The sequence below is a fragment of the Crocodylus siamensis genome, chromosome 2, assembly GCF_052110815.1.
Source record: "Crocodylus siamensis isolate JL-2025a chromosome 2, ASM5211081v1, whole genome shotgun sequence".
Lineage (NCBI taxonomy): Eukaryota > Metazoa > Chordata > Crocodylia > Crocodylidae > Crocodylus > Crocodylus siamensis.
In genome coordinates this window covers 264,484,723-264,509,365 of record NC_143396.1, presented here as the reverse complement: position 1 = coordinate 264,509,365, position 24,643 = coordinate 264,484,723, and the positions used below count along the sequence as shown (strand labels likewise).

The window sequence follows — 24,643 nt, the reverse complement described above, 5'->3', positions numbered from 1 at the left end:
AATTTCTATAATACAGAAAGGTTGTTAGCATGATATTTAAAGATATAACCAGACACTGCTAAATTCACAGCTAATATAGGCAGAAGACTTACTGGCCTGATTTCCCTCTCACCCCACTTGCATGCCACCGGTGAAACTCCATTGACTTAAAAGCAAATACTAGAGAAGCTCTAACTGGCAGAAGCAAATGCAAAGAGCAGCTGTAGCAGATGTTGCAGCAGGGCCTGATGAACTCAAATGTCAGCAGACTGCTTTGGTACAAATCTAACCCTAGAGATACTTGCTCCTGTGCTCATGATCCATCTGCTTCCAACCTCCTCCCTCATAGTTCTTTTTCTCTCCTTCTTTTTCTGCACCCAGTCTCTCTCATCCCCTTCCTTCCAGTTTTCCTTTCTTTCCTCTGTCTTTCCTTCTTAGTGATCCATTCCTAACTAACCTCCTCTTGAAGAATTAAAAAAAGATGGTACTTTTATAAGACACAATTCTGCTTGTACTTTGTACCTCTTTCATTTAACTTGAGCTTGTCTTGTCTAATTAGAGTGTAAGCTCTTTAGAGCAAAGACTGTCCATTATTCTGTATTTGAGCAGTGTCTGGCTTAGTAGATTCTCTGCTCACACCAACCATTATTGTAATGCAAATAATGATAAGACAACAACAATAATAAATACTTTTAATTTATATTGGTAAAAGTGAAAGAAGAACCTATGCTAACTGAGACTCAATCAGAGACCCTGGGACTTAAGGGTTGTCCTTACACCTACTTGCCAATATGCAAGGACAGTCTGAGGTGGTGTAATGACTTCAGCACTGAGAAATCTGGTGGTGATGTAAGAATGCCTGGATTGTAGAAAGTAATCTCCTGTTAGTTGCTTTTCATACCACACTCCTATTTTTTGGATCCTTGACCCTGGAGTAACAATACAGATTCCTTTCTGAATTTTGGCAATTATGTAAATAAAACAATAGGGCTTCAGTGTACTCCTTCTGAAGTCAAGAGGAGTTTTTCAGTTGACTTTAGAGGAAAAAGAATTGGACCCTAAATAGGAGCTTTGGGAGAAGTGAGCAAATAGAAAGATCAATTCAAAAAGAAGAACCAAAAGTCAAAGAGTAGCACCTTGCTAATTTGTACCAATTCCCATGCCTCACATTTCACACACAAACGGAGGTTTTCTTTCTCGTCTCCTCAGAGATTTAAGAGCAGGGAGCCATCCTGCAGTCTCAAATCACTAGCTCCTTATTATTTTTGCAGAATATACTGCTTTGTGCTTACTAGTTTAGTATGAAATATTACCATAAATAATTAAAGCAGAACTGCACTTGTTAAATCAATGTGCAAAGTACATGTTGAGGTGCATTATCTGTGCTTTCACTGCACTTGTTTGCTTCAGTCCTCCTCCTGCAAGGAGTGAAATGCCCTCTGCATGGACTGAAGATGTTGGGAGCTTAACTCCCAGGATTTGACTTTTACTAATTCATCAAAATCAGTCATTTGCAACAAGTTTTCCAGTACATAGAACAACAAATGAGGTATTGTTGTACCAATGAATCCACTTCCTGGGATAGTGAAGTGAGGATGAAGATACCCCAGAGAAACACCTCACTTCCAGCAGGGACTGAATAAAGGCTGCTCACAAACTATCAGGCAGCTGAGGGCAGAATGAAATCTTTGTCTGGAAGCCAGAAGCAAAGACCTCAGGCCTGCACACAACAGACTGCATCCAACTACTAATGGGCATGTAGGGAATAGCAGATATGAGCCGAAACTTCCTTTCTTATTGGTTTGTGGTGCTGTAGATCTACACTTAGTGGTTTAGCCATTGACTTTTCCCACTGTACCCCAACTTATGGTGAACAGTGGCAATGTCCTCTGGGGTGTACAAAAAAGACACAGATTCCTGGTTATATTTCACCTATCTACAGCTATCCACATGACATGAGCAGGGCCATGCATTTGCAGCAGTGCACATCCCTGCTTATGTGGTTTTCAGTGGGATATGATGGCTAGGGAGAGTCAGACATTCAAAAAGCCTGAGTCTGAACTGATTCAGTCTTTGCAGATTAGTCTAACCTAGCTAGGCTGAACTGGTTGTAAACTGCACAGACATTCTCTCTGGACTGAGGAAATTCAGGCACATGCCTGCAGTGGTTCAGGCTAGAACCCCGGGGGTGCTAGAGCAGCCCCCTCTTCCCTTTTGCAGGAAGCTGAGCTGAGTGGGGTGTGGCCAGGCCCCGGCACAACTCTCTCATTAGGGATGTCTACCTGCATGATCCCAGGCTTTTTTGCACTGGCTAGTCATGGGGCGGAAGTCTTGTCACCCCCCAGCCCTGGGCTAGCACTCTGAGGCAAGGGTGGGGCAGGGGTGCAGTGCCTGCATCTGTTGATGATATATATGGAGCTTTTCAATCTCCCTCCAGGCTTAGTCATACTGTCTGCAGCTAACTGACAGGCAAGCAAGCCAGCCGGTAGCTGATAGTGATAACATTCTTTATCACCCGATTAGCAAACCAATGGCCTCTTTCCATTAGTTCACACTTCTTAAACAGCTTGCAGCTGAACTGTTGGTTAGCTCCAAAAGCCCTGTTCTGTCTGCCTGCCTGTCCCAGTCTGGCATTGGGGGTTCAAAATTGGAGAGACACACATAGACACCTCTTGGCATTACCTAGCATACCACATGCCTAGGGCACCTGGGGCTGGGGTCCATGCTGTGGGAAATGGAAGGGAGGGGGGAATTTTCTGCTTGAGAAGCAAGCGAGGATAGGGTATGAGGAAGCCAGCAGATATGGAAAACCCGGATCCCTGCTGATCACTTAAATTGGTTTGTGTGTAATGTCTGTCCCTAGCCATTGTCCCACTAGTTCATGTGCTGCAGTGGGGGGCTGGCTGGGGCACAGGGTGCCTCAGTGCGGGGCTAGCCAGCAGGCTGAACAGGCAGGGGGGCTCACACACAGTGGCTGCTGCCACCCCATGCTGCCGATGCCGCGCCTCTTGCACACAGAGCCACATGTGTGACTGGCTGCAGGAAAAGAATGCAGGGTGCAGCAGTGGCGGCGGTGTGGGGCAGTGGCAGCCACAGTGTACAAGCTCCCCCGCCATCCAGCTGGCTGGCCAGTGCATATACAGCCTACAGGGGGGCACCGCTGCCCTTGCCCCCCTGGCCCTGCTCCTGGGAGCGAGCACAGAGGCACATCCCCCCCCCCCCTTCTCGATCTGGCTCAGCCCCCAGCCAGCTTCCCCCCTAGCCCTGCCCTGCAGCCCCCAAACCCCACTTACTTTATAGGCTCCAGGAACCAACAGTGAGCCTGATCCAAGCACTGGGTGAGTGTGAGCCTCAGGCCCCACCCTTCCCCCTCTCCCTCTGGACAGGGCTGGGGTTTCCCCACCTTTTTTGCAATTAGCTTTGTGCTGCTTTTTTTAGGGATTTTTTTTGCTACTGGGAAATCCTAATAGCAAACTTTGCCCCAGCGCTGCAAATTAGCAGCACGGGACACAGTTTAACATGCAACATATGCAGCTTGTGGCACAGCAGAGATGTTTGTGGCACCGCAAACCACACGTGCCTGCATGTCTGGATCCAGCCTGTGTATCCATATAAAGCACATTGGCTGTGGGCCCAGAATGTCTGCCTTTAGAACCATCACTTCTCCTCTTGTTGACCTGCTCCTCATTCACTAGCCCAGCTGACTTAATATAATGCTGCTCATCCTGAATGAAGTGGCTTGTATTTCATCAAAAGTAATTGTGCTCCTTCAGTCTCTGGTCTTGAGCTAACAAGAACTCTGTGTGTTGTTGCTCTGCACACAGTTGAATAGGAGATGGGGAGCATCAACTGAAAAAAAATCCTCTTTAATGTAGAGAGGAAAATCTACATACTGAAGGTCATTGATTACTGATCAGTTATGCATCCTGTTGGTCATTAGGACTCACTAATGCACCCATGATCTGAAACCATTGCTTGTGTGTTTTTATTAGACTTTTATTTCCTTTATTTACTTCTTAACAGTCTTTTAAAAAATATTTAGTTTTAATCAATAATTTTTGTCCTATTTCTCAATCTTACTCATATAGGAATCCATGTATATATAGTGCATTTTGCATAGGGTTTTCTCACTAAACTGGTAACAAGTGGAACTGAGCCTTTCTGGATAGGGCAGGATATAAATAATAAAAGTAATCAGAATAATAATAACAACAACAACTAAGAAATATCAAGCTTTCTTTGGCAAATCCATATGTAACCCTGTGAATGAATAGCTCCAGACAAGCCGAGACCCATTTCTGAGTCCTTCTAGGAAACTTCACATCTACTAAAGAATAGAGAAACAAGTTAAAAACAGTACTTTGGATTTAAAAAAAAACTGGGCAATAGTTTTTTGTTTCATTTGCATGCAGTTATAGGTAATGGGGTTATTTTTTTTCTTATGACACTTTTATTATATAGGTGAAAGTAATGTATAGAAAGTTACCATTATTACACTTAAGAGTCATAAAATCAGAGCCTGAGTGGATATAAATCTGTATAGTTTCACACATACACAACATGCTGCATTTGAACTTGTCAGCATTAGGTAAATTACAGAGCCACAAATACGTTTAGGAACACAAGGCTCTAAGGAAGGGATCTCCTAGATCGTCAGATCTACCTTCCTGCTCCTGCAGCCAACCATGTTACATAACCCCTTTCCTACACTGGTTAACCTTCATTTTATAACTTATTATGGGGGGGGGGGGAGAGGTGTTGCCCTACTGAGATACCATTTTTATACAAACTATCATGCATTTTTACATTTGTTTAAATTAAGTCAATTGTCAATTGCTGTACTGAGCCTCACAGCCATAATGGTAAGTGTTTTAAAACTTCTGGACTCAGTAACTTTGCCTTCATTAGGAAGGTCTATTTTTATAATATTTGTCTCTAAAGAGGACCATAGGGATTATTACAAGATGGCATCAATTATCACTGGAAATGCTGTGAAGAACCTTTATAGATTAATTCAATGTTCCTATTTTTCTACAGGAAAACAGAATTTTATTTTAAAATCCAGTTATCATCATAATTATATTGAAAGTAAAGTTGGGTCCTGAAATCATGTATAATCTCTAGGTGGTCAGTTCCTGTAGCTTAGAGGGGCATTTAGCTGCTTGTTTGGGGAGTACTGAAGTGCTACTGGCCTAGTGAGGAAGGTCAAGGATTATGGTAAGAGTCAGGAGTACTTCAGGAAAGTGACTGCACAATGAAGTTAGACAGCGGAAATATTGATTGTGATGTAGGATGAGGTAACGGGAGATTTAAATGCAGGGAGGGAGGTCAGGACTTTTGTAGAGGAGACTGCTGAGGCAATCAGTAGCTGGAAAAGGTATTGGGGTGGTTGCTATGAGTTCAGTAACTAGAAAACTGGGTCAGGGTGGCAAAAGGGGTAAGCTTTTGGAAGATAGGCCGGCAGCGTGACTTTGTTCAGCAGAGTTTTAGGAAGTAGGTTTACAGATGAGCACAATCTGTCTTGTAGTTTATAAAGGACCTGACTGTGATCTTACTTAAACCAATACTTACTTAAACTTAATACAGATCAGGTATAAGAGCATGAAAATGATGTAAAGAAGAGATAAGGAAGTTCTGAGTTGGATGTGATATCTGTGGTTGAAGGGTTACAAAGTCACTGAGACTTTTTCATAGCATCTAAAATAGTTTTCTTTTTTTTAACCTGAGTGATTTGTAAAAATACTTTGTAAATCTGAAACTTCTCTTGGAACATTCTTGATCCTTACTGGATTATTTTGTCCTTACGTTGCTTTCTAATTGTAAGGGTCTACCAAACTATTTGCAAGGGATGCTGTTGGCTTTTTGTAAACAGCATTAGGGAATAAACTGGATCAAATTTTTAAGCCCAACTTCATCTTTTTTGTTAGTTTTTCTTGTAAAAACCAATGTTTATTTTTTAACCAGAATGCCTCTGAGTAATGCACCATCTCACTTCCAAGACTGTCTGGGAAACAGTAACATAATGTTAAGATGGAATGGGAAAGTGAGTTTCCTCCTAAGAGATTAAGTTTTGGAAGGGAGAGAGGGTGTGTGTGTATTTAGAGGAAAGGAATATTTATGCTTTTTTTGACTTCAGGGACACTCATGAGGAAATGGAAACCATTGTATTAATTATTAATTGATTATTATTTTAATATTCATGTTGCATTTCAAACATAAATGGTGCTTCACAGATAAATATGATGATCTTTCTGCCTGAGGAGTTTACAGTCTAAATCTAATTGTAGTAAGTTCTCTGTACTGTAGCTGATTTTTCTGTAGCTTTCTCCATTCTACCTTACCTTTTAAGTGGGTTCCAAAGTAAAGTTCAAATTCTTTAGTCCTTCCTTTGCAAAACTAGCCATTCATGTCTCGAGGTAACCTGCAATGAATGAGGAACACAAAATCAGATTCTAAGAAATCACAATCAATGCAATAAATAGAGAGGACCAATTAGAGGTCTGACATTGAGAGCCAAATCATGAGAGGGCTTCCTCGAGGGCCTGTCCTGGGTCTGGTAGTTGGAAGATGGGATTGAGTGTGCATTTAGCAAATCTGTACAGAGACATCAAGGACACTTTAGCTTTATTTGGCGCTGGTGAGGCCTCACCTGAAGTACTATGTTTAGCTGTAGCCCCCCACTTTTCAAGAACGATGTGGACATGATTTACAAGGAAAGACTAAAAGAACTGGGATTATTTAATCTAGAAAGAGCTCTAGATAATCTAGAACCTCTATATTATTTAATCTAGAGACAAGAAGACTGAGAAAAGACTGTTAGGTAACAGTCTGAAAAATAACTGAAGGGTAGTTATAAAAAGGATGGTGATAGACTAGTCTCTGTGGCTACAGAGAACAGGACTAGGAGCAGTTGTCTCAAATTGCAGCAGGAGAAATTTAGGGTGGATATTAGGAAGAACTTTCTCACTATGAGGGTGGTTAACCATTGAAGCATGCCAACCAAAGAGATTGTGGAATCTGCATCCTTGGAAATTTTTAAGAGCAAGTTAAACAGACACTTGATTGGGATGGCTTAAGTCAGGGATGATTCTGCTTTGAGCAAGTGGGCTGGATAAGATGACCTCCTGAGGTCCATGCCAGCCCTACTTTTCTGTGATTTTAAATCTTCAATTGTCAGTCAAGGAAAAGTCCAACTTAAATAAATAGGGGCTTTCTAAAAATAAATTCAGGATTTGATCCAAGAAACACACGTCCTGAGTCCTCAGATTAAGATCTCATTGAGAGAGATTCTTCTAAAATCTTTAAACTGAGAGTCTAAGTATTGAGTGAATCTATATTAACAATTGTATGATGTTTTTTCATATGGGCAGTGTACAGTATATGATTGCACCAGCCAGTCATTTATGAAAATTTCCTTCTGTCAGCATAATTTTGAATCAGAAGTATGTCCTGATACGGTTTTTGTAGACTTACTGTGTTTGTACCCAATACTCTGCAGGTACCCATGGCTAGAGCAATCAATCAACAGGTTAGTGAAATCTAATGTGTGTGCCCTGGTAAAGGATATATGTTGTGTTCTTAGCATTTAAGTAATGCGCCATAGGATATGTATTAAAAGAAGTTAGTTCAGCAGGACTGTCAAAATAATCCTTCTGAATTTAAAATAATTATATATGGGACACTACTTTAAACAGAGCATAGCTGAAAGAGCTCCTGCTCTGTTTCAACAGTCTCTTCCTAAAATCATGAGAAACTGGAATATTTCTTTGCATACTGTTCATATTGTTATTGAAGGACCATCATCTAGTGGCTAAAACACAGGACTAGGGCTCAGACAGTCCGAGTTACATTCCGTCTCTCATGTGAGGGTGTTGAGTATAAATCATTTAACTTCTCTGGGTCAATGCATGCCAGATGCAACTGTGCTGAAGTCTGTTTAATCAGAGCTGAATGATATCTTTTGAATGGGTGTTTTGATCCTCCTATACTATAGAATTCTCTACCATGGATATAATTTTCTGTTGTATTCCAGAAGATGAGTTAAAAAAACCTAAAGAGGAGTTATAATTTTCTATGCAGTTACACAGGACTTTTCTAAAAGGATATGAATTCATAAACATATGACCTACATGCTGGGAGAGAAGAATGCATGGAAATCTATAGCTGTTGCCAGTCACTGATCTTGATCTGCAATCCATTGGCCTGAACAGAGTTCTTGTATAGATTCTTTCCCCGTAAGGTGACCTATATAAGTAAGAGTGATATTGTGTAACATTTTCATATGTAGTTTGTGGGCAGAGGATTTCTTCAGAACTACTATGCTGATGCCCAGGGCAAAAAGGAAAATAATGAAGCAAAAAAAAAATTGGCTGGATTGAAGGAGGCAAATAAAATCTAATATTCTGTCTTGAATTTGCTTTTAGCTTGTCAAAAGGATAATAATAGACTGTCTTGCAAGAAAACAGATATGAAACCTACTTGTTAGTTAACTTAAATTCACCTCCATTTTAACTATAATAAAGAGAAGCTTCTGAACTGAGATGATTTTTCATCTGATGGACAAGGTTTGGAGGCATGTTAACAATTGTGAAGAGACAGGGCTGTGTACCAGGGAACAGCCTTTCTGTGAAGGCAGTATTTAACCATGGCCTAATCCTCAGTAGTGGCCTGATCCTACATGGTGGAGGCCGTTCTTTCTTTACTAGCAGAGTGATAGGTACTCCTGGTACTTAATAGCTTACAAAACATGCTAGGTAGTTTCCAAGATTGGGGCCTGCAGCAACAGTTATCATAGATAAAATCCACTAGTACCCTTTTACCTCGCAGCCTTTTGCTTGTCTGCTCTGAGAAAGGCATTGTTGGACCTGATTCTCTTTTCACTTAAATCAGCGTTGATATGAATGGAGCTATGTCTGATTTATTCCAGAATAAGTGACAGGAAACTGGCCTCAAGAGTGGCAAAACTCCCGCTTACTTCAGTGGCTTAGGTTTTCAACCCAAGGCAAAGCAGAGCCACACAAAACTTATAGGAAGAAACAGCTGAGGGCTGATCTAGGGGTTGCTGCTGTTACAGAGCCACTCTGGGGAGTGGGGAAACTTTTCTTCACAACTTCGGGCCTTCTGCCAGTAACTACGTTCTGCTGCGGGCAACAGAGCTACAGGCTCTGCTTGTTTCTCTCCCTCAGGCCACAGCTGCCATACCATGTGGGAGCTTCCTGGGAAGTAAACTAACAAACAGGAATCAGGAACAGTTTGTTCATCCTGATTTATATGGTGCCTATGGGCTAAATTCACTGCGGGTGAAATCCACCTTTATGCAGGGTTCATGTGTAGTATAAGTGAGTGCAATTATGATAGCATAAGTAGGTGCAATTACACTGAAGTCAGTGTAGAATTGATGCCAGTGATTTTGGATTATTTTCTTTCTCTTTATCCTTCCTACTTATCAATTACCAGTTCACCAGCCAGTATGAGGGGATTAAAGTAAATTAAAATCCTTCTTAACTTCAAGCCACCCCCCTCCCGAAAGGCTCTAGAGAAAATGGGATTTGCCTGTGAGGTTATTGTACAGCCAAAGGCTTGCATTGTGATAAACAGGTCCAGACTAGTGGATAGTATTCTGCAGTTGTGTAGAAGTTGGCAAGTGAGGATAGTTGGAGTATGTGAGTAAATTAAAATCTCTCTTAACTTCAGGCCAAGTTCCCCTACCTTCCAAAAGTCTGGGGAAAAGATGGACTTTGCTTGGAAGGTTAACACAGGCTTCTGTGAAGTTAGGGTCGGAGTAAATTCAAGCCTGGAAACCTCTTAAGGAGCATGTCCGGCCAACAGCTACCTCAGACAATTATGCTAATTACAATTGCATGGTATAGCGCAGGGAGAGAGGCCTTCCTTCAGGTTGGAAAGCCTCAGGTGACTTAGGGCTTTAGGAAGACAATATCAAAATCCCTCTGTTGGATTTAGGAACAAAGGTCCCACTATCTAGCTGGTATATCTGCATCTGGTGTTCCACATTGTGAAGCTGATGTTGAGTCTCAATAGGTCAACAGTGCACACCACTGTTTGCACTTGTCTGCAGGTGGAATACAGGTTGTGACCTTGGCCCCAACTATGAAGACCGCTGTAATGCCAGCCTTTGCTACTCCAGAACATGTTCATCCGGGCCCCTTGATAGTGTGGAAGTTGAAAACCAAAAGGGCAGACGGTAGGTTCAGAAATAAGGAACTTGTCATTGAAGAGCATTCTTTTTGCCAACATTATTCTGTGCTGTCCTGATACATCATGTTGGATTGTAGGGGGTTGTCAGAATGACAAGAAAACCGCTTGTGGGCTGAAGAGTTCCATATGCAGTGGAAGATGAGGGTTGGCCTAGACCTCCTCTAATAGCTTGAGCGTTGTTCTCACAACAGGCCAGGGATGGTGCTGTGTTGTTTAGCATTAGCGGCCGTGGTAGTGGGGTAGCATGCAGCTTTCCTAAAAAGTTGCAAATGGTTGTGAATGTAATTGCACATCAAAAACCTTTCATTATGATAATGAACACCAAACTAGTGTATGATAATTAACACCAGATAATGAACTGTAGTATTCTGCAGTTGTGTGGTACATGAGGACAGTTGAATATGTGAGTGTGTGTACCCATGTTGACTCAACTAGTTAACTGAGGGGTTACTGCAAGTTTTAACTTTGGCAGCTGGTTTCTTTAAGTGTTCACAAAAGGTCAAATTTCAACTGAGTGTCACATCAAGGTAAATCAGATCTGGCTTGTGAGTCAGGCACCACTCATCTGGAGTTGCATGTAGCTTGTGGGCAGCAGAAGCTTTGTGCAATGGAATGTGTTTATGACTGTTTTGGTTGCACTTGGTCAAGACACCATCTTCTGCCATATTCAGCCAGCTTTGCCCTGTCTTAGTCAAAGAGTGACTCAGCTGGGGTACCATGACAGTTGTGATGAATTTTTCTGAGTGGGTGTGAGGACGTTAACGTACAAGTTAAATAATGTTGATTTCAGCATAGAGTTCTGTAGAAGGCTGTTAAATTGTCTCCATGCACTTGTCTAATTTCCCATGTGCACCCTAACAGGCCCCATAGTCAATTAATAACCAGTGAGACCTGTGTTCCTGAATCATTTCAGCACCTTTCCCTGCTATTAACACCAATACCTGAAAACATATTGGCTAGGTTTATATTGCACTATTTATCTAAGGATCTCAGTTCAAGGCTGTAAATATCTATAAAGCCAAGATAATTCATGTGGTGGAACTGGAGATGCTCTGTAATACTTTATGAATACTGTATGTTGTCCTATTTATTGAAATGTTTACTTTTTGAATGCATTGATTTAGTTTAATAGGGGATTGCAGGGAAAAAGAAGAAAGAGGGTGACAGAAGCTCATGATAAACAACTTCTCTGCTAGTTCTTGTGGGTTAAGAGGCAGTGCTAAGAGAGGAAGAGTCCTGCACGTACTAGAGATCAACTGATTAATTCTAGCAGTTTATATGGCAGGTGGAAGGGGTGGAAATTAACTGGGGAAGCTGTTTATGGGAACCAGAGTAAGATGGAGGCACCCAATATAATGTCTACAGAAGTTAGGCCAGCTCAAGTGATGGAAGCCTCTAGGTAAGACAGACATTCATCTGTCTTTTTTCTCTAAATGCTTTGTTCCTATTATTAAAACAAACAATATTTTATACATAAGAAAACTGTCTTAGCACTGGTGACATATTCCCAAAGGGAAGAACCACAGAAGAACCCAGTGAGACCTGCTGAGTAAGCGTGGTCGATGTAGGGAGTACTGTAAAACACCATTCAGAGTGCAAGAACTGCAGAAATAAGTCCAAGAGAAGTAAAGAAATGAGGCCTGATACTTAAGGAGGTGCTTTCAAGGTGCCCAGGAAAGGGACAGAGATGTTGCTTACTTTGTAGTGATGGTAATTCGTATAAATCCCAAGAAGACTGTAGAGGGAATATACACAGGAAGACAACCCTAGATAAAATATAAGGAGATTTCTGATGCAGATCTAAACTATATCCACCCCAACCCACAGCAAAGATCACAGGGAAAGACATTTATGATCTGTAGTACAAGCCAGAATAACTGACATTAATCTAACTACAGGCAGGTACACAAGGTTGGGAACAACAGAATATTCAAGCTGAGTACATTTCTGTGGTCAAACTCCTTGGGATATTCATTTACATTGGCCTAACTCAGTTCCTTGTGTTATGGACTATTATTTTCCTAAAGCAGAATATGCTGCACTTTTTAAAGTAAAACAAGCAGTCTAGTTTTGAAATAGCATAATGAATGAAAAATGATTGTATCTGTCCTGGTGGCAGGGCAGCAGTTTGTTACTCTGCCACCTAGAAGACCTGGATCAGGAGCAGACTTGGGTTCCCAGGCTCAGAGCCAGAAGAGCTTAGACATTTTTGAGGTGAGGTACTTAGACTCTAGGGGGAGATTTTTGACTGAGCTGATCTGCTTTAGAGAACATCTTGCCAGCTGATCCATGAAAACATTGGGCTTTGCTATAAAATGGACAGCTTTTGTGCCCTGGACTATATGTGTGTGTTACAAGGTGCTCAGACAGCAGCGGTATGCATAGCTGTAGAATTCAATACATTTAGGGTTTGACTTTGAAAAACAAATCCCTCAGTACGTGCACACCCGTATTAATAGCTAACAGTATCTCCGGCCACTCATTGACAGATATGCTTTGTTGTTTTTGTTTATATAATTTAGCTTGCTTCAAAAGACAGAGACAGAGTGCTTAGCTTTATATATTGTGAAAGTTGGGCTGACTTCCATGAAAGCTCAATTGTTCAAGTGCAAAAATACTTGCCAAACTAAGGCCCAAAGAATTCCCAAAAATACATATGGAAAAGTCATAGAGTTTTCCATAAACATCCACAGAGCAATGTCAGTGTTCTCCCTTAAATCCCACCTAATACTCTCTTTAGCCACAACACCCAGTTTTTGGACAACAGGCTGCTGATGCACTGAGATTACCACCCACCATAGTGACCAATACTGTCTTGTCCCCTTGTGCTCCCTGTTGGCCTGTTTCCATTTGTTGCCTGTTGTCTTATACTAAGATTATGAGCACTTTGGTGCCGGCACTGTTTGCCTACAACCTAACACCATGCAGGCCTGTAATAAGAATGCTATGGACTAGTGGAGGCCAGTGTTTTTGTTAAACGTGCCACTGTGATCCACTTCACTTACTTGATCTGCTGCTCAGCTTTCTGTTTCCTACCCTGTGCTCTGTTACCAAGCTGCTGCTTAGTTTTCTGCTCCCCATCCTGTGTTCCCTGCCCTGTCTGCCACTGTGCTGCCTGTCCTCTCCTAAGTCTTCACATGGCACCCACGGAGGCTGCTTGTGCCAGTTATGACACCCATGCTAAAGATTGGCCACCTGTGATATGGACTGTAACCTGACCTTGCCAAGGTGTATGCCTATGCTTACCTTTACAGTGTGCATATTTCCAATGATTTCTGTGTAATTACTTACAGTGTGTCAAGTTAAGTACACACAATCTTTGCAGATTGTGGCTTGGGCCCACTGAAGTAGGGAATAGGAAAAGGATATACAGTAAGGAAGGAGACACTAGTACTCCCCAAAACTGCAGTTTTCCTGGAGATCTGAATGCAAACATAGTTTGCATTTGGAATGCCTTGATTATTACAGTCTTAAAATAATACTAACAGTCATGTCATGTGAATATTACTGTCTATTTATCCATAAAGTCCTAAAATAGATTAATAGAATTGAAAGGTCAGTGAACTAAATTTCAGCTGTGATTCAGGTTTGAAAGGTTTTTTAGGCTGTGCCCCTAACAGTTCCCTGGAGCTAGAAAGTAGTAGTAACAAGTTTTTTCCTCTCCTCAAACACAATATTCCTCAAATTTTTATAGCCAAACATAGGTTGTTTTCATTCAAACCAGACCAGTTCCTGGGGCAGAACTGACACCACAGTGGGTTGTCATTAGGAAATCAGGAGCAGGGTGTGGAAAGACTAGTGCGGGAAGTTCCTACATTTCCCACCAATGAACTATGAGGTGAACCCTGCTTGTCAGACAGGTTATTGGGGCAGCCCATGTGACACTGTTTTAAAGCGGCCTTTTTGCCAACACCCTTTAGCTATAAGAGATACAGGAATCTTGTCAGGTGGAGAGCTTCTGATAAGTTAAGACTTGCATGATATGTGGTTGTAGAGTACTCCATTGTGTTCTGTCTTGATAGTTTTATCACTTACCTTTTCGGAAAGTAGCGCAAACATAGCAAAAAGAATCTATGTATTGCTCTCTGGCATGGTCGGAAACCTGGATGTGAGCACATGAAGGCTAGCCAAACTGTTGATGGTAGGTAGTAATTTTTCTTTTAAATTGTACACTTGCAAGGTTCTTTTCTACTTCGTTAAAACTTTCTGTTTTGGAGAAGGGTAACTAAACTGGCTGTGTTAACTTGTAAGGATTTAACTTAAATGTGAAAGGGCAGGAAAAAAATCAAAGCTAATGTTGTGAAACTCCTCTTTAGTGCTCTTTTTTTCTTATGTCTAGATATTACTATTATGTTATTTTAGGTCTCGCAGTTCTTGGAGACTGCAGTATCTTGCATACCAACCTAGTTCAGGATAGTGATTTGACTTTAACTATGTATTTCCTAGCTATTGCTTTTATTTATCTGTTACTGAGAGTCTGCACTGAGAGGCTCTTGAACTACTGGAGAACAAGTTCATAAATCAGAGTAAGGAAATTGGTCCTAATGTTATTTTAGCATTGGTCACTTCCTGTGAATTGCTAGATCACATCAGAAAATATTAAACTGCAACTTCGAAATGTGTATGAACTGATTAGATGATCATAAAATGTCTGTGGTCCTTACTTGGTAAAGACCCATTTAAAAGCAAACTACTTCATGCAGCAACCGCTGTTGCAGCAAACAAAATTGTTTACAAATTGTAGCTATAAGCTCTACACTGTCTATTTATTTCTTCTTTAAAAGGACAAGGAAAGCAGTCTTTATTACATCCATCTTCAAACAAAGCTCCTGCTATGTTTATTACAGTACTGTAAAAATAGATTTTAAAATCCTCTGTTTTCATGTTGCTACAGATTATCTAAATTTTCTTGAAAACATAAATAACCCCACAAGCACTGGGTCAGTTTGCTTCTCATTTTAATCACGTGTGCATTTGTGTACTTGTATCTTTAGACCTGGGCTGTATTTTAAGGTCATTCTTCAATTTCTGAAGAATATATTTTAAAGCCATTTATACTGCTTTGTGATTTGCTTGTAATAACTAATGTAAAAAAACAACATCCTGGGTAACAAAAGTAAATGTGTAACAGCTGCATCTGATTTAACTTGATTAAAGGTAGTAAAAAAAAAAAAAAAAAAAAAGGGTAGACATAAGAATGAATTTGGCAATGGAGCAGAAGCAAGTTGAGTATCTGTTTTATTGTGAAAATTTTACAGACGGAACACCGACTACTCAGGAGGCCAGGGATCCCGGTGTTTAAAGTTTACTTTGCTGTTTGTCTTGAGTGGGGTCAGTGTTGTAGTGAATAATTTATAGGCAGCATGAATGAGCTCATTAGTCACCTTTTCAGAGTCTAAATGAGTTTTGTGGTTGTCATTACATGGGCCTTCTGTTCAGCAGCACAGCAAAATGACAGTTTGGCAGTTGGCTGGCTTGTAGCAGGACAGCCTGTCTCTTTTCAAGTCTGGATTTGCTTTTGTATTCTATTGAAATCCCCATTCTATTACCCAGTGCTGGTCCAGTAACTTTCAGAATTCAGAAGTTTTTCCAGCAAAAGCTTTTTGTAATGTGTGTGGTAGTGGTTGTATGTGTGTGTTTTGTTTTTTTTTAATTTCATTTAAAAAAGAAATTCAGCAAGTGATTTGACAAACAGTGGAATAAATCAAACATATACAGATACATATGCATAATATAATTGACTTTTCTATATCTTTTGTATGCTTCAGAATCTTGCGTAGCAAATTTAGGCTCCAGTCTTGCAAATACTTTTTCATGTGCTGAAGTCTAAGCATTGAGATGACTGAGTAGTTTAGAAATATGTGTATGCATAAATTTTTGTAGAACAAAAGGCTTAAAAACAGTAGTCACAACACTTTCTAGTAACTGTTTGGATTTTGAGGCCCTAGTCATCCTTCTAGCTGTGAGAAACCTGTTGCAGGGAAAATTTACCTGCCAAATATCTGTGAGGTCTGAGAGGCATCAAATCTATCAGATCACCCCATCTGTTTAAAACAATCTGTCTCCAGAGGTAGGGGTAGCAGCAACAGACCCAGGATAAATTGGCAATCTCAGGGATAAATTAGCTTCCAACCCTGAGGAGCCCCACTCAAAGCAGAGGAGCAGGACCCAGAACCTGACCCTCCCTTTTCTCCTTTCCTATCACTGGGCAGGTTCTCATACTATGATGCCTTGGTTCCCCTACCATGGGTTGTTCAGAAGGTACTGCAGAAGTGTGGACATTATCACTAGTCTGAAAATTCAGCGGGGTGTTTCCCTCCCCCGTTCTTTTCTTTTCTGGCCAAGAAAACAAACAAACGGGCAAAAATCATCTTGTTCCTTGTTCCTGGAGGGTGTATGGAAGCTCTTCCCTATGTTCCAAATACCTTTCTGCATCCCCTAACTTGATAGCTCTGCAGAGGGACCTGGGACCTGAGAAACCTACTGTATATGTTACTATCTTTTCCAGGTTCCCCCAATACTTTTTCTCCCTCCAGTTTTTCATTGTCTTCTGTTCTCCTTTCCCAGAGTATTTGGTAGGACTCTTAAAAATGATATAGGTTCTCTGCTTTCAAAATACAATGATGTCTGTGTAAGGAGTGCTCTTTTCATACCTGATTTATAGGACAGATGCTCAGAAGCAGCTTTTCTCAGATGCAACAGTGGGTCAACAGTGTTTGTGCATCTGTAGGTATTGTACATAATAGCTATCTGAAAGGACACCCAGAACATATACATCAACAGGGAGTAGGTCAGCACAGTCTGGGATACCCTGCTGTAGAGAGGTCAGAGAGGAAGGCAACTAACTCAGCTGTGATGCAGTGGTAACTGTTATGTCTCTTTCATGTAGAAAATAAAGTGCCAGCAACTGATTATAGGAAGATACCAGCAGTTATGCACTAGTTTAGAATATTCATAAGGGCAAAACATGAGGAGTGAAAAAAGTAACTAACTAAATACTGATTGCGTTGTGTGGGAACGCAAATCTTGCTGATTGGTCACAAATTCTGTTAAAAGATACAGTGCCAACATGGCGTAGAATTTCCAAGGTAAATCTGATTTTAAATAAACTACAATGAAATAAGGCACATTGTGGGAAAGGTGTTTAATATAGCACATGATAGCAGCCTTCAAATATCTGAAGGGCTGCCATAAAGAAGGAGAACACCTTTTCTCTCTTGCTGCAGAAAGTAGGATGTAGACCAGTGGCTTGAAGTTTCAGAAAAGTAGGTTGCTTGGATGCCAGGAAAAAACTTCTGTAGGGTTAGAACAGTGAGGAAGTGGAATAGACTAACTAGTAGGTTCTCCATCATGGGAGGTGTTCAAGAAAAGGTTGGACAGCCACTGGTCAGAGATGATCTAGGTGTAGCTATGCATTTTTTTTTTTTTATGCTTCTTGTCTTGCTGGTTGCCACATGGCTTTGGGCATACTACATAGGCATACTACATGTCTCAGGGTTTTTGTTTTGCTTTTAAGCCTTTCTCAGAACCAAGACTAGGGATTTTGCCTGGGATATGTCACTATTCCTGCTGCACTTAAAGCTGGAGGTTCCTGGCTAGAAAGTCTTGCCTTCCATGCAGGGTCAGATGATCATCATGTTTAGGATCAGGAAGGACTTTTACCCCATGGTCAGACTGGTAGGGATTGTTGGGGTTTTGTTTTCTACTGTAGTCGGAGGATTGACCCTCTTCCTGGGATCTTTTAAGTAAATTACAACAACCCTTGCAGCAGCAGGATGTTGGCTACCCTGGTTGCCCTTTGTTACTTGTGGCAGACTAGGGTGTTACATCTTGTGTTGTGTTAGGGTTGATTCTAATTTTGCTAAGAGTTAGACTAGGGGTTTGGATAGGGATGATTCTGCCTCGGGCAGCGGGTTGGACTAGACCTCTTGAGGTCCCTTCCAGCCCTACTTCTCTATGACTGGTATCTCTAGGAACGGAACACATTGTGTCTTGATAGCTGTACTAAAAGTGACTATGGATCTCTGAAAGTTACAAAAATATGTAGAGTGAAGGTTTCTTTATAACGTATTTATATTTCCTGGAATAAGCATCTGATATCCTTGCTGTATCTCTTGTAAATGTCATAGGAAGGATCCTGTTGTAACTTCAGTTATGCAATAGCAGAAATACTAATAAAGGGCCAAATCCTAAAGGTGATACTGAAATGACGAGTTTGTTCTTAGGAAGAACTGAAGAAAGATTTGAAGATACTGGGGAAAAAAAAAAAAAAAAGGAGTATAACTTTCTTATAGCAGCTTCACCCAACAATAGAAGTTTGAAACTTAGTAACTATATACCACTCAATTTTGTTATAATTTCCCGGAGTGTGGATGCATGTGACAATTGAACTGTTACAAAATGTCACTAATCGGGAATAAGTTCACAGTTGTGCATCCCATCATACAGTGCTCTAGCAGTCCAAGTAGAATGGTCACCTTTTAGGCACTGGCTGTGCCATCTGGGAGTGGGAGTGAGTGCCCAACCCAAGTTGCTTTGCAGTGAGCGAGTGGGGGGAGGGGAATACTTGCACCCATGCTTTGGAGGTCCTAGGGGGTGGGTCACTTTTCTGGTTTCCCTTCTTCCCTAAATGTGAGTTCAGTAAAGTTCAGCAGCCTGTACTTGACATAATTCTGCAGTGGGCTTGCTTGGCTTAGGGTGTCTTGGATGGGGAGGAATGATTCAATTCATGTCTTTTGGATCCTATGGGTTGGTGGGGGCATGATGAGGGCAATGGTTAAATAGGGAATGAGGACACAGCTGGTTGTTGGAAAGAGATTTTCTGTTGAACAAGCACTACAAGAGAGCTCACTGATTAAAATGTACCAGTAAAGGGGGAAAGAAAGGGGGCAACAGAGTTCTGTCTGTGTACCAGAGCGGCCACTTACAGTGTGGTAGGGAGGCAGGGATGGGGCAGTGTTGAGGAGCAATGCACTGTGAGATGTCTCCAGGACACAACAGACCCATGTCTTGAAAGGGTTGGCATCCACACACATAATTGACCTGGTTCACAGTGAACCTGTTCAAAAGAGAACTGAAATTTTCCAGGTTCACTTTTTGAAACATTCAAAGCATCTTTAAATCATTTATTGGGCTTGTACCATCTGTATACTTCAGGCTTAAACTGCATTTCAAACCAGTCTAAGTGCAGTGTGTGCCCACAGTCCCAGAAAATCTTTTTGCCTTTGCTTTCACTGCAAATATGGTTGCTGCTTTTCCTTTTACCCTTAAAAAAATCCGTTGATTTCTATCTCTGTTGATTACTTTGGCAGCTTTAATTGTCATGTAACTGTGCTACATGGAGCACTAATTTAAAGAGGTACTACAGGGGCAAAATTTGCTTCATTATACTAATACAAGGGATGGCAGAACAGTTTGTAAAATTCTAGTAGACTTTAGGAAGTGAAAATATCATCATGTTTCAAAGTTTGCAGGTAAGTCCATGTCTACACTATAGATTTTGCCCGGAATTCCTGTGCTGGATGTGTGAGGAATGTGATCTCTGAACTACATTCAGTGCTGGAAAAAGCCCCTAGTGTAGAAGCAAACATAAAAGTAAATGTACTTTTGCTGATAGAGCTTTTTTCTGTTGGGGTGGAGCTGAAATAGGCTATAATGATAAAAGAAAAGAGTTGCCAATATAACCTGTGTCTGCAGTAGGAGTGTTTTGCCAGTAGAGTGGGCCAATATAGTTATATGGGCAAAGTACTTGCAATAAAACCTAGTTTAATAAATGTATGGGGGACAAAGTAACTTGTATGGTTTTCCCTCCATTTAATATTGATTGCTGATTATTTTGTCAACTGTATATGATTTTAGTGCTAAATATACTAATTTTCTTACAGCTATGAGTAATTACAATGGTATCATAAACCTGTGTACATTATTATATAAAGGAACTATTGCCTAAAACTCTGTACCCCGTTTATTATAATTATTATACAAACTTCATTGTATAGTAGTTTGTGAAACATAATTTTGATTCTTCTAACCACTAGCAAGATTAATATCTCTGATAAAGCTCTGCCCTAATGCACATCTCCTTTCAAGGATCACACTCCAATCACAAGCCCAATAAATGATTTAAAGATGCTTTGAATGTTTCAAAAAGTGAACCTGGAAAATTTTTAAGTTCTCTTTTGAACAGGTTCACTGTGAACCAGGTCAATTATGTGTGTGGATGCCAAGCCTTCTACTCCATGGGAAGCTCTGCCTCTGATCTCCCCAAAAAGAAGCCTTATTCAGTCTTCCTTTCCTGAAGGACTTCCTGAAGCCGCAGCGTGGCTTTACAAGGAAACATGCTTCTGAGATGTGGCTTTTTTTTGTTGTTGCTGGCTTCCCTGGAGATCCATAGCACCCTTGCCTTGGAGAGCTCCTTTTTGGTTAGTTCCTAAGAGGTAGCTGTTTCCTTGTTCAAAGCAGGGGGGCAGGGGTATCCCAAACAGAACAGCAAACTGCTCAGCTCCAAACGAACAATCGTGATTGTGCCACTACAGTTCCCTATGTCTTTCCAGGGATTACACTCTGTCCTCCCTTGGACTGCTCCTTTCGCTCTATTCTGTCCTCTCTTTGGTTATTTCCTTCTCTCCAATTTCCTCCCAGCTTTATTGAAGCTCCCTCTTTCTCTTCAGGCAGCCACCCTTGCAACAGAACTCTTATGCAAATATCTAGTATTCAATACAGGCATCGACTTTCATCCAATAAAATGAAACAATGTCATGGGAAACCAGTGTGGGAGTAGTCTCTGTGGCCTGCTTCCAGGTCCGGACTGCCATCTTCCTTGAAAAGGATGTATAGGTAAACTGCCCATGAACCTTTCGGGAACTACTTTATTCACATCAGTGCATGCTTAGACTGAGCCCCACAAAGTGTTTTCCAATGGAACTACAGGCTGGTAAAGGGCCTTTGCCTTGCTCAGTTTGCAGTGGAGGCCTGCAGAAGGTGTTCCAGTCTCTGTGGAAGGGTAGGAGATTAGGCAAAAGAGAAGGATGGTTGGAAATCCTTATTAAATTCAGATACTGAAACAGTGATTGGTATTTCTGAAAACTGAATTAAAATATATTCATTCTTTCGTAAGTGACTACGGTGCTATAATGTGTTACTAGAAACTCGTTTCGTGTTTGATACCATGTATGCTATGCATAACAACTTTCATATTCCAAAGTTGAAACTTTAACACAAATCAGTTATCCCTTTTTAACAAAGGGGGAAAACTGAGGCATGGGCAAACTAAGATACTTCCCTAAGATTATACAGAGAGCAGCGGCCTATGCTCCTCACTCTGCCAGACTGGTTGCCATATACTTATTCCAGAATTCCTTGAGCAAGTCCTTAATTGTTATCCTTAGGGCTCACTTGTGGGACATTCCTCTCCCTGCAACCCTTCCCCACCCCCACCAACTAAAAAAAAGTGTAAACACTTCTAATACCACTGCTGTTGTTGATGTCAATAGGGAACGTCACAACTAATTTTAAACAGAAGAGAACTGAGCTATGCATATGAACACCAGGATACATGCATACATAAGGTTTTCTTCAAGATTAAAATCATATATAATCTGAATTTTGCTTAGACAGAAAAGACATTTGACTTTTGAAACTGATGGCAAATGTAGTGAATGTCTCCTCTGTTGATAAAGAACCATTGGTTGTCTCCCTGAAATAACTTCCAAATTATTTGCAGTAAGTATCTGCGGGTGTGGCTGGGAATTGGTAATTCAGTTTGTGTTTAAAACTAAATGGAGATAAGAATTGCCTAAACTAAGGTCTGCTGCTTCAGTGCTAGAAACAAGTATAGCAGGACATAGCTAGGAGTAGGTAACAATGGTGCTATATAGTGGGTGCTGTTTTCATTCTTAAATTCAGTTGTCGGTATGCCTTTCTGAAAACATGCAAGACTGAAATACCAGGACAGGAGAAACAACCCTATTGGCAATGGAAGGTCTTAGCAAATTATGATAGGAATTTTGGAGAATGAAGGAGCCCCCCCTGACTTTGAGAACTAAGAAGGCAGAACTCTTATTTTTAGACAAAAAAAAAAAAAAAATGGTAAGAAAGCATCTGGTGCCATTACCAGGGCTCATTATATAGGTAGTACTACAGTAAATATAATGGTGATCACATTTAACTCAGGCAGTGCTGGACAGTGAGGAGAACTGGGAATTTATGAAAGCAGGATTCAGACTTCTCTTTCCCTTTTCAGTTTAGCAGGATTTGCTAAACTGTTTTGCTGACTTAGGGAGCAAGGGGTAGGAAGGGGTATAGTAGAAAAAGGCCTGCCAGTATAACTTACATGCAGCTTTGCTGTACAGCAGATCTTTCTATGGTAGGCACAACTTACACCAACAGCAGTGTTTTTGCCAGTAAAACTTCTTTCATTCAGATAAACTATCCCAGCAAAGGCACTTTTTGATCGTAGAACTGTTTCTACATGAGTCTAATAATGCCCCCCAATAAATCATAACCCTGTCTGACATTATTATGCCAGCAAAAAATTACAGTGGAGATCAGGCCTGTATTGAAAGGAAAATCTGATGTGGTTTTAATTTGTATGTCTTAATCATTGAGAAATAAGCCTCCCATTTTAAACTTGAGACAGTTTATTACACTCATTGAATTAAGAAAAGAAAATCCAAGTTTTGTGAATAGGCCTGGTAGACATGCCAGAGTTTTGCCAGCAGAACTGTGACTGCAGTCAGTTTTGGTGCTGTCCTGAGGTGGCAACAGCTCTTCTTTCTGTCAGGAGGACACCAATTCTCTTGTTTGTCCTGGCAAGAGAGGTGTTTAGAGAGATGACTTCTGCCAGCTGCCAGGGCTCCTTAAACACTTGCTGCCTTCCCAGGGTGTGCTTCTCTTCTTGCTGGCGCAGGCACTGTGGTGGAACCATGCAGATGTGCATGTGGAGCATCAAATGCTTTTCTGTCTGCTGCCAGAACTTCTGGTGGAAGAAGCAGCCTAGCAACCCTAAACGCCAACATGTTGCACTGCTGTATAATTCAATGTAAAACAAAGGAAGTACTGCTAATGCACAGAGCATGGAACTAGGTGCCAAGGGGCTGGGTTCTATTTCCAGCTACTGATACAAATCTGACTAAAGACACTTCAGTCCTCTGCCTCAATTTCCTCATCTGTAAATTGGGGATAGCTATATTCACTCAGCCTTACAAAATGCTTTGTACTTTACAGAGAAAAACTCTTATAAAGGCAATGGCTGCTCTTTCTGTTCTTTTTTCTTTTTTAAACAAAGACAAAACATAAGAAGCAACAAACACCCTTCAGTTAGTGTAAAATGGAGCTGCCTACTTGCAACTCATCTAGATTAGGAAAAAAGAAAAGATGTCTCTCAAATTGAGTTAAATGAATTGAAAGGAGTTAACTCAACTGGTGTTAAGTAGATTTTTTTAAAATCAAGTTAACATCAATTGTGTTAAGATAGCTCAGTTGGGAGAAAAAGCTTCTTAATTTCTACCTACCCCAGGCCTTAATCAAGCCTGTGTTTGGCAAGAGCAAGCAGCCTTCTTCCTCTAGGATTGTTTCTGGTTTGTACCCTGTAGCCAGAACATGTCAGGAAGCAGCATCCTCATCTGGTGTAAAACACCACAGGTCTATTTTTAAGCCCTATAAAGCTTTAAATGGGTTGGGCCTGGATAAATTAGCACCTTTGTATGCTTGACACCTCAAGATTTGGCTTAATTTAATCACTTGAGCTAGCTGCTCCAGCTTTCAGGGTGAGAAGATTGAAGCTTTAGATACGGCTTTCCAGACCAGTACTCTGCCTCTGACTTCTTTCCCCTCCTCCCCTTGTGAGGGGACCGGAGGCCATATTCTTCGCTACCTGTCCACCCAGCATGAAAGTTCTTCTGGGCTGATTTACAGTCACATCACACGCACCCAGTGCAGGGGAGTAAAGGCTGCCCAGGGGCTGGGGAACCCGGGCTGAGTAGATGAGTTTATTCCTCCTGCTTTTTTTCTTTTCTTTTTCCTCCTTGATCTGGTGACCTTCAGGCTGGTCTGCTGCCCCCTGGGCTGAGGGCTGCAGCCCCAGGTTAGTGCAGGCTGGTGAACCAGGGCGGCAGGAGATGTCCCCAGGAGCGAGTGCCGCGGCCAAGGGGACCCCAGGGCCCGAGAGCAGGCCCCGAGCACCCCGGGCCCGGCCGGGCAGGGACGTGTCCGGGGACTTCTCAAGAGCGGAGACTTGGGGCCTCCCCGCAGCTCCCTGCTCGCGCGCTGCGGGCCGGGCAGAACAACTCGGAGCCCCGTCCAGAGCGCCCCGCGGGGCGCTGTGCGCCTCTTCCCCGGGGCCGGGCGGCCCGGCCCTGCCCTGCCCCCGCCTGCTGGCGCCCTGCCTGGGCTGGGCCAGGCCGCCCCCGCGCTCTCCCCTCCCTCCCCGGTCATGTGTCGCTTTTTTTTT

General features: G+C 41.6%; 1 protein-coding gene across 7 annotated transcripts in view; it reads left to right on the top strand.

The window, feature by feature from the left end:
* The window catches only part of FOXN3 (forkhead box N3), a 342,632-nt gene that overhangs the window by 96,207 nt on the left and 221,782 nt on the right, over nt 1–24,643 (top strand). The window contains exon 1 of one of the 7 annotated variants that reach the window (XM_090033869.1): nt 10,073–10,180. The exons of 5 other annotated variants lie outside the window; for them this stretch is intronic. The gene's annotated coding sequence lies outside the window, so the exon portion shown is untranslated. Of the gene's footprint in view, nt 1–10,072; nt 10,181–14,207; nt 14,336–24,643 lie in introns of those variants that run through there. One more of the 7 variants, XM_090033870.1, reaches the window with a different exon arrangement.